We start from the raw sequence: 9,970 nt of genomic DNA, 5'->3' as shown, positions 1-9,970 counted from the left end.
ATCAATGGAGATCTTCTGAATAAGGACTATAATGTCTCAACTGAAGGTTTTTCTGTTAGGAATTTAAATCTTTTTTCAAAATGAATGAGAGTTCACTTATAGACCATAATTTCTCTTAAGCCTAGTATTTTCAGTAATGCTTGTATTTATATACGTGTGTGTCCAGGCTATGTATCCTCTGCAGTTGAATGCATACATAGAGTCTTTGGCCATCTGCAACAGGCTTTTGACGCAAAGCCCAGCCTGCAACTCCACTATCTATCTCTTCCTTTGGCTTGGGTGCCAGCAGAGTCTTGCATCATATGTAGCTGCTTAGGTTGCAGGCTCACGGATGCTCACCCATGCACACAAGGCCCTCCACCGCACCGGACCAGCATACCTGAACAGCCGGCTCAAATTCCACGCACCCCAAAGGACCCTACGATCAGCCCAGCTCTCCTACGCCGTGGTCCCCCGCACCAGAAAGACCAGATCGGGAGGCCGCTCCTTCTCCTTCCTCGCGGCCAAAGCATGGAATGCCCTTCCGCTCCACCTCAGACAGACAACATCGCTCCCCATCTTCGCAAGAAACCTCAAAACCTGGCTCTTCGACAGACCCCCTCCTTGATGGAATGGAACCTGCATCCCCCACCCCCACCGCCTTGAGACCCTTACGGGTGAGTAGTTGCGCTTTAACAAACTCCTGATTGATTGATTGATGAGGCCCGTTTTTTGGGCCCCGAGTCTCACCGGGTCCCAGTACTCTCAGGAGCCTACTATGCACAACCTAAGACCACGTGCATTTTCATTAATTCAACTGCTGCTTTAAATATGTGTCTGGCACTGGCAGCATCCGTTCTGACATCAAAACTCAACTGTAATAAGTTATTTCAATTGAGCGGTTACATCATTTCTTTATATTAGGCGACTGGGTGTGTCACAAGATGCCTTTTATGAAAATAAATTAGAGACAGGTTTTTAAGCAGGGATTGAAGAATTCCATGCATTATATATGGGATAAAGTAACCGCTACTGTATATTATAAGGATACTGAAAGTTAACGAGGAGTTCCATGAGACATAATGTATAGGGGTAGGAGTAATCCCATATAATACTATGTTTACCTTTTCTCCGAAATCTATGTATTAGTAAAAATAAAGTATTTCCATATAGGAGCAGAAAATGAAATATATATAGTTACAATAGAAACTGTGGTAAATGCATCTTTCATTTATTTATCAATCCGCGCTTTGTCTTGTGAAATAGCCATACAATAGTATATATATGAATGACGCCCCTCCCCCGTTCCTCCCTCTTCACTGCTCATCAATTAAGTCACTTATCTGTTTCCCTTAACTTTTTTGGCATTGTTAGTGATTATCATTGAGGCTTTACAGAGTTTAATGCTATACATATATTGATATCCTTGAATATTTGCGCACCGTAGGCATTGTGCCTGAGCGAGTTCATGATTCTGCCTCGCGGGATCTCTAAGTGCTGCTGTTATGCACGTCAAAGGACTTGTAAGGTGCACCACAGCCTATCAGGGTGCCCTGGATGCTCCATCAGGCATGGGTGGCACGTATCATCCCTGCTGAGGTTTCATTGTTGATTCCCTCATGCCTTCCTCCAACCCTTCATTGATGTTGGACTGCAGCAGAACTCTGAACGAAGCTTTGATTCTTAGCTGAGTGGATGCTGATGCCACCTGGTGGCCATTGCTATCATTTATCAATATTTTTCATGCGCACCAGTGAGGGTGAGGCCCTATTATATTGGCACAAGTTTTTTTTGTGGTGACAATTCTTTTGACTAATGTGCTCCCATCCGTATTTCAACCATGGAGTCCATCAGGGACCATGAACATGCAAATTATCATTATGAAGAAGAGGAATGGCCCCCTTAGGGACGCAGTCTACCTGCGGAGGTGGATAGAGTCCTCTTGTAAGTTATTTCTAAGGCTCTTTCTGCCCTACAGGAACAGATTGATAGAATAAATGAACAGATTCCCAGAGTTTTTGATGACCCTAGAACAGTAGTAGCGGGTGCTAATGGAAATGTATCTCTTTTGGCCAAAAAAGGCATCAGAGCGTGATGCGGGGCACATGGAGGGCTTCGACAATCTGAGCAAAGTCTTCCGAAAGAGTGCATGCATGCTCAAGAATGCACCCTTCCAGTGAAAACTGCAACTTAGTCACGCCAAATTCTGAACCCTTTCTTAGTTTCTCAAGAGTTCGGAGGGTGATACAGATGCGCACAATTCCTCTGAGGAGGAGCAGGGGTCCAGTAGGCCCTGGAGCAAGAGCCCGGCCACTCAAATATGTTCTAGCCAGAGGGTCTTCATCACGGTTGTATGACAGAAGCACCGATACAATTACCACGCATGCCTTTACCACCCCATCAAAATAATCCCTACGGCATTACCACGCAGGCATTTACAACAAACCTTTTTACAATGCATATCCTTTTACCATGCATGCCTTTATCACTAAATGTTCATTGTAAAGGCATGGTTGGTAAAGGCATATACATGCTGCAAATTTAGCATGCATGGTAATGGCAGGGTTAGGCTGCAGAGTGAAGTAGGGTACCCACAGTATGCAGCAGAGTGAAGGCTGTGGCTAAAGGGAGTGATTCTAGGGATGAAGACAGCAGGGAGACAGAAAGGTACTCACATGGTCTGTTTTTCTGGGTGGAGTCTAGCCACATGGGTAGCCTGCACATTTTGGCCAGAGAATCATGGCTCTCCACGGGGTGCTGAGAGGCCCCCAAGCTCCACCTGAAGTGCTGGTGCTGCACTGGGTCAGTAGTGATACTTTGTCCCCGGAGCTCCTCTGCACCGTCCCACACTACCAAACATTTACTATTATCCTGGAAGTAACAGTTACACGAGTCCCCAAATTTTCTAGGCCCTGCGAGTGACTGGCAATGTTTGACCCTTGTGAATCCTGATACTTCTCCCTCCTCTCTCTCCCCTTTTTGATGCTTTCACCTCCCAACTCTGTCTCTCAATGACATAGAAAAGGCATTAAAGCCATTAAAGGAAGCAAGGGAAAAAACACTCTACCCTATTGTTTGTTTGCGTGCACTTCGAAAGGTATCATTAGAAAGGAACTCTTACTGCTTTTCCCCCGGATGTGGACTGAAAGCAGACATCCGGGGGAAATCTTAGCAAGGAGCTCTTCTTCTGAACCATTCTACCCTTTTGTTTATTTGTGTGCGCTTCACAGGACATCTTAGGAAGGAGCGCTGACTGCAGTTCACCAGATGTGAACTGAACGCAGAAGTATGGCAGACATCTTAGCAAAGAGCTCTTCTTAGTGCGTGACTGTATTTACCTTCATTATTACCTGTATTTGCCTTTACCACACATATGCCTTTATCATTCTGGCCTTTAGAATGAAGTTCCTTGTAAAGGCATGGGTGGTAAAGGCATGTTCGTGGTAAAGGCATATGTGGGGTAAATGCTTTGTGGTAACGGTCATGCGTGGTTATAACAGCGTTCTAATGGCCGTGTCCCCTTTATCACTCTCAGGCCTTCTGGATTCTGGAGCAGAAAGTGGCAGACTACGTTGTCAATACGATGTAGCAACCTTTGGAGAAGTGATATACTACTGAAGGGAATTTTAGGGTTCAGATAATCTGGGCGCACTACCTCAGGTTAAACGTTCAAGTGTGGAAGAACATAGATGGTGAGTGGGTGGTGCGTTAAGAGCAGACGGAAAATTACCCCTAACCGTCTAAGGAGTCAAGAGACCATACACATCTGAACAGCTAAGCTCTCGCAACCACAAATAAAGTTTCACAATTCAATTGATTGATGATATACAACACAAAAAGTAACATAGAAGCAGATCCTTTGGTGTGAATCCTGTCCCAGCAGGATTGAGTTTTAATGGGTCCAGACTTGAGAAATAACAGTCAGCCGACACGTGTTTCGTCGTGTGCCGTTGAGTCAACACGACTCTTCAGGGCTTAGAGTCAACCCTTACGATGGGGTTGAGCGAGGTCTGGGCCTTATAGCGGTGTACCCTTTAGGTAAATTGGCGAGATGCTGTCACTAGGAGTAGTAGAATTTTAAGAAATTTAGTTGCAAACGGATGGATTATCCTGTGGTTCCGAAAATAAAGTCACGTGCTAATCGACTAGTGACGTCTGTTTCTTAGTGGTATCAGAGATTTCCTGGTGCAGGGCCTCTGAATTAAGTCATGTAAACTACGAAAACCGGGAGGGGATCCATAAAGAAGAAAACCATGGAAGACGGGTATGCTTCCTGGTTAGTGGTGAGCTATTAATCGGTATCCCTCCTCTGTGTGTTCCCGGTGGCCGTCTGTCATGAACGTTCATGACAGACGGCCACCGGGAACACACAGAGGTTTTCTTCTTTATGGATCCCCTCCCGGTTTTCGTAGTTTACATGACTTAATTCAGAGGCCCTGCACCAGGAAATCTCCCGGTTTTCGTAGTTTACATGACTTAATTCAGAGGCCCTGCACCAGGAAATCTCTGATACCACTAAGAAACAGACGTCACTAGTCGATTAGCACGTGACTTTATTTTCGGAACCACAGGATAATCCATCCGTTTGCAACTAAATTTCTTAAAATTCTACTACTCCTAGTGACAGCATCTCGCCAATTTACCTAAAGGGTACACCGCTATAAGGCCCAGACCTCGCTCAACCCCATCGTAAGGGTTGACTCTAAGCCCTGAAGAGTCGTGTTGACTCAACGGCACACGACGAAACACGTGTCGGCTGACTGTTATTTCTCAAGTCTGGACCCATTAAAACTCAATCCTGCTGGGACAGGATTCACACCAAAGGATCTGCTTCTATGTTACTTTTTGTGTTGTATATCATCAATCAATTGAATTGTGAAACTTTATTTGTGGTTGCGAGAGCTTAGCTGTACAACCTTTGGAGAAGGACTTTAGGGCTTGATAGAGGGCAGAGACCACAGACCCTCACTAGGTGGAAAAATGGCATTGACACCCGAGCTCAACACTAAGATGTATACTTTCTTTGGGAAATATATGAAAGATCCCAAACAGGGTATGGACCGCACGGTGAGGTCTTGCCAAGATAAGCCCCTAGATGTAGTGGGCCCTCTCACAGAAATACCAGAACTTGCAGAGCAGTCCAAACCCTCAGGGTCGCCCATGTCTACAGACATCATGGCAGGCTACGTGAAGAGAGTCGTTTGCTTTTAAGGCAATGCAAACCGTGCCCTCTCAGTGGAGGGACGCAGATCACTTCTTCTAATGGAAGAGCTAGCTACATCCGAGGCATAGCGCAAGGTAATCTCTTCAGAGTAACTTTTGTTAAAGAGTTGGCTACATTTGTGGCAACTTTCTCTGCTCTGGATAAGGCCCAATCATCTATCAGTCTTTTTTCCCCAGGACACATTTTTGTCGTGACCGAAAGAAGCAGGAGCGACTACTCTGGTTGTTCCTTTAAATATGGCTCCTGTAGAAGTCAACCCAAGCAAAATAACAGATAGCACGATAGACGCCATGGGACCTTTTTTTTCAGTAGAGGTGCAGGCAGAGGAAAGAGGGTAAGCCGAAGTGGAGCAAACACCCCAGGAGAATTTTCCAGAAAGGCTTCAATGGTTTGTAAACAAATGGAGGGAAATAACCTATGACCAATGGGGCCCCTTGAGTTTCTCAATCCAAGAGATGAGCAGGATAGACAAAGAGGTTGCTGACTTTTATCCAAAAACGTGATTTGCAGGTCAGTACTACACCCAAAGGGGTTTTTATGCAACATTCTCTCAGTTGAGAAAAAAGAGAAGGGCTTCAGACTGCCCATAAAGAATTCAACGAGTTGCTGGTTTATCAGCACACCAAAATCGAAGGTATTAGTCTCTTGCAGGATAACCTTCTGTCAAGGTATTTTATTGCATAGTAAGATTGGACCTAAAGGATGCGTAGCTCACTGCCTCTATTTACCCCATCCTCCAGTTCTCCTGGAGGGGACAGATTTACGAATTCCAGGCACTCCTTTTTGACCTATCCTCGGTTTCATGATGCTTCCCCAAGCTCCTTCTCCTGGTTCTAGAGGTTCTGAGAACAAGAGGGATAAGACTGATCATTTATCGGGATGATATCCTGTTGATGGACCAATCTCAGCATCACCTACCATCCAATTTGAACATGGCTACTGCCCTTCTGCAGAAGGTAGGATTTGTGATCAACAGTCAGAAATCGGAACTGGTTCTGACAAAGAAGATGTCCTTTTTTTGGCTTTCTAATAGATTCAAACTTTGCTACTCTGAGTCTGCCAGAAACAAAACTCTGCAAGATAAATAAGGAGCTGATGAAAGTATTGCGATGGGCCAGAGTTTCTATCTGGCAGTTAGCCAGGATTGTGGGGTTGTTGTCCTCATCAATCCAAGCCATTTCCTAGGTCCAGCAGAGAGAAACAACTGAGAAGGTTAGAGTCCAGATATAGCTTACGAATCAATACTAAGGAGCCGAATGGACTCAATATTGATAAAGAAATGCAATGCTTTTAAGCTCTCCTCTTAGCCAAATTTCCATGAACTCTGACTATTGTATTCTGGTAACTCAATACTTTTCCTCCTGAGACTATTTATATTGTATTTTTGTATGTAATCTGGTAACTCAATACTTTTCCGCCTGAGACTATTTATATTGTATTTTGTATGTATATTGACCTCCTTGCATCGTTACCTCCTTACATTGTTTTTCTTTATGTTGTAACCATTTACATCTATTTTCTCAAACGTTTTTGCTTAATCATTAGTTATCTGCATGCTTATTCACACTGTCTGTAAAGCGCTCTGATATCCGTAAGGATCTTGTTCGCGCTCTATAAAACTTTCAAAATAAATAAATAAATAAATAGCTAAGTATTTTTATTAGGTCTCACAGACCTGCCTTGCAGTGCATGCGCGCTGCTCGCTCTGTGAGGCTTTTGTAATCGATACGGTTACAGAAGTGGAGTGTAGGCTCGCCCCTTATTTTCATTCACTAGCGTCATTCTGTATGCTAAAACCTGGCTTCCTATTGTTTCTGAGGCTTTTTGTCCCTCCCGGTTACCACCCTGTCCAGTTTCAAGCCAGCCCGCCTGGACTGGATGCTTTACTGGCTGTGTGACACTCTCCCTTTACTACTTGGTGTTGGTACTTTTTTTGGGATACAGAGCTATGTAAACAAGCGTATGCCCGTGTTTCCTCAGCGTTTTAATAAGCTGCATTTTCTTGTAACGCACTGGTATTGGTATTACAAACCGTACTACCACGATTGGAGTCTTGCAATTACAACATAATTTAGAACATATTTAAACGGGTTGTGTGTTTCTAGCATTCGTAGTATACTTTACTTTTCTCAACTACGGGACAGTATTTGCAGTTTAATTTCGCGTTGCCCGTGGGATCGTGTAGTGATTGTCAGGGCATACATCCCACTGCCCTCCCACCTCCCTCTGTCCCCAGCCCGCCCCCTCACAATGCGCAGGTTCAGTTCCTGGTACAAGATAGCGGCTGATAAACAGAATTCTGTTGTCAGCATAGTCTCTCCATTGTCCCTAGGATTCATGCAGCGTCTGCATTCATTGCTTTATTATTCTGCATGCTGTAAACAGATGATACCCCCGGAAGCCGATTAGGGGTGCAGTTGGACATGCAGCACCAACGCACGGATTAGAATGCGTGTGTGCCGAGGACAGGTGCGATCATACTTGGCAATTTGCCATCTCGGGGCGGCAACAGCAGCCCCCTAGGGTCCTCACGAAGAAAATGCTTGCCAGGACCCCCCACGCTCACCTCTTCACTGGCAGCAAACGCAGAGACCGCCACAGGAGCCTAAAGAGCTAGCTACAGCAATGGCTGCAAGGATGCTACACGGGTCCCGTCCCATCTTATGTAAATTAGCGGTTCACAATGAAGGTTTTCTCTAGCATTCTTGTGGCATACGTTAAACATACTCCCCAAGCGTAAACAAAATCAACACGCAAATTATTTTTATAAATGTACAATTATGAAACGCACAGATAAAATTAGAACAGAACTGTCTAAGCTAAGACTATAAAACAAACTGGGGGAGAAAGAAGCAAAGTATCACTTCCACGGTCACTAGGTCAAGCAGCAGAGTACAAAACTAACTACAGATTCCCCATAAAATGACGCTGAAGCCTAGACAGGACTGCTGCCCTCCATCTGTCTTACAGCATGCTGGTGTTTGTCACGAGGAGATGAGTTGCTGGTCTGGTTCTGTTGTCTCTTCCTCAGCTGTTCACGTTCTGTCCGTGAATATTAAAGGTGCATCTGGCACTCTTGAACTGTGCTAGCTGGAGCTACGCACACTGCTCACCAAAGTGACCTCCGTACACACGCCCGGCCGTGTCCATCAGTGGCAGCTCTTCCTCAGCGCACACAAGTGCACTGCCAGGTAGTCCCAACTCGTGACCCGCTCACCGGGTCATGCCCTGAACCTCACTTCCCACAATTCAGCTGTTCTTACCCCGCCAGCACTTGCATGGGCCCAACGCGATTATCCATGGTGTCTGCTGCCTGGTAGCCCGTGAGTATGTAAGGGCTGACTGTGTCCTCAAACATGCTTTCGATGTTGGACAGCCAGTGCCTACTTCTGACATCATCAGTGACGACCATTAGTGCCCTGCCCACCATTTATTTTCTTCTTGCTAACTGCAGTGCAGCACAACTGCCGCAAATGTCACCGGAGGCAATGACAGTGTCCTTGTGTGATGTAGCAGGTGCTTGTATACAGCGCTCCTCTACCTGCAGGTCCCGTTTGAGCTATATAAAACTGCAAAACAATAATATAATATGAACTATTTTAACACAACAATTAAACATGACCTGTGCCCGCTGGGAACACAGGCCACAATATTCCTGTTAATACTGGCTGGCTGCCCTCGTGCTAGTACGAGGGTGTGAACTAAAGTTCTCTAACAGAAGTCATAACTCCGATAACACCTTGGCAGCCTTCCTGAGAGTGAAAGTTGCACAAACCTGCACAAGGACAATTAAGAACAACCCGATTTTGAGGTTGGAGTGGTAACAAGATTCCAGTCCTTCACTCAAATGCTCTTGTATATTCTTTTTTTCATGGTGACCCATGGTGGAGCGACAACAGCCCCCTCTATCCAGGCTGTGCATACGCTTACGATGGTGGCTGCAAGAGATTTATCTTTATTTTATTACGGTAGCGAGGGCTTACCTATTGCAAAATGCAAAATGGCATTTACGATACCAAGCGCTCTGATATCCTTCGGGATCAAGTTCGCGCTATATAAAACTTTAAACATAAATAAATAAAGAGCTCCAAAACATACAAATGCGAGACCTATTGCATTTCCAATGCTTGTTATACATATATGTGAACACACACACACACATATATCCACACACAGGACTGTAGTGTGATTGAAGGACTGTTACTATGGATACCTATGCCCCAGTGGTTGATGGGAAATGTAGTTCAATGATTTGGTTTTACTGACCATGTTTTAAAAAAATAACTGCTATGTAATAAAGGTGAAGGTTACTCGCTCAGGCGCAAGAATTTCTACGAGCATCTACGGCGTTCAGGAAGCCGGCCGGCGAATGTGAAGTTTAATATATATATATATATATATATATATATATATTACCTACTGGCGGTCGCCAGTAGGTATATATAGTTAGGATTTTTTCTCTATGGGATTTTTGAAAATTCTATGTCTAATAACTTTGACGTTTGCGGACGGAATTGGCTGAAATTTTCAGGAAAATGGAACATTTTCTTTCTGAGCAGCCCCTGAACATTTGGGGGGGGTTCGTCAAGGGGGGGCCGAGAAAAAAGGGGGTCCCAAAACGCGTTTTTTCCCATGTTAATTTCCATAGGGCGGTTGGCCTCACTTTTAGCCCGAACGGCTGAATGGATTTGCATGAAACTTGGCAAAATTGTAGGGACTGTTAGCCCGATGTGCCTTTGCTAGGTCTCAATATATGTGCTCCAGTGG

This window comes from Lissotriton helveticus, chromosome 5_1 (assembly GCF_964261635.1).
Source record: "Lissotriton helveticus chromosome 5_1, aLisHel1.1, whole genome shotgun sequence".
NCBI lineage: Eukaryota > Metazoa > Chordata > Amphibia > Caudata > Salamandridae > Lissotriton > Lissotriton helveticus.
This window is presented reverse-complemented; position numbering follows the sequence as displayed.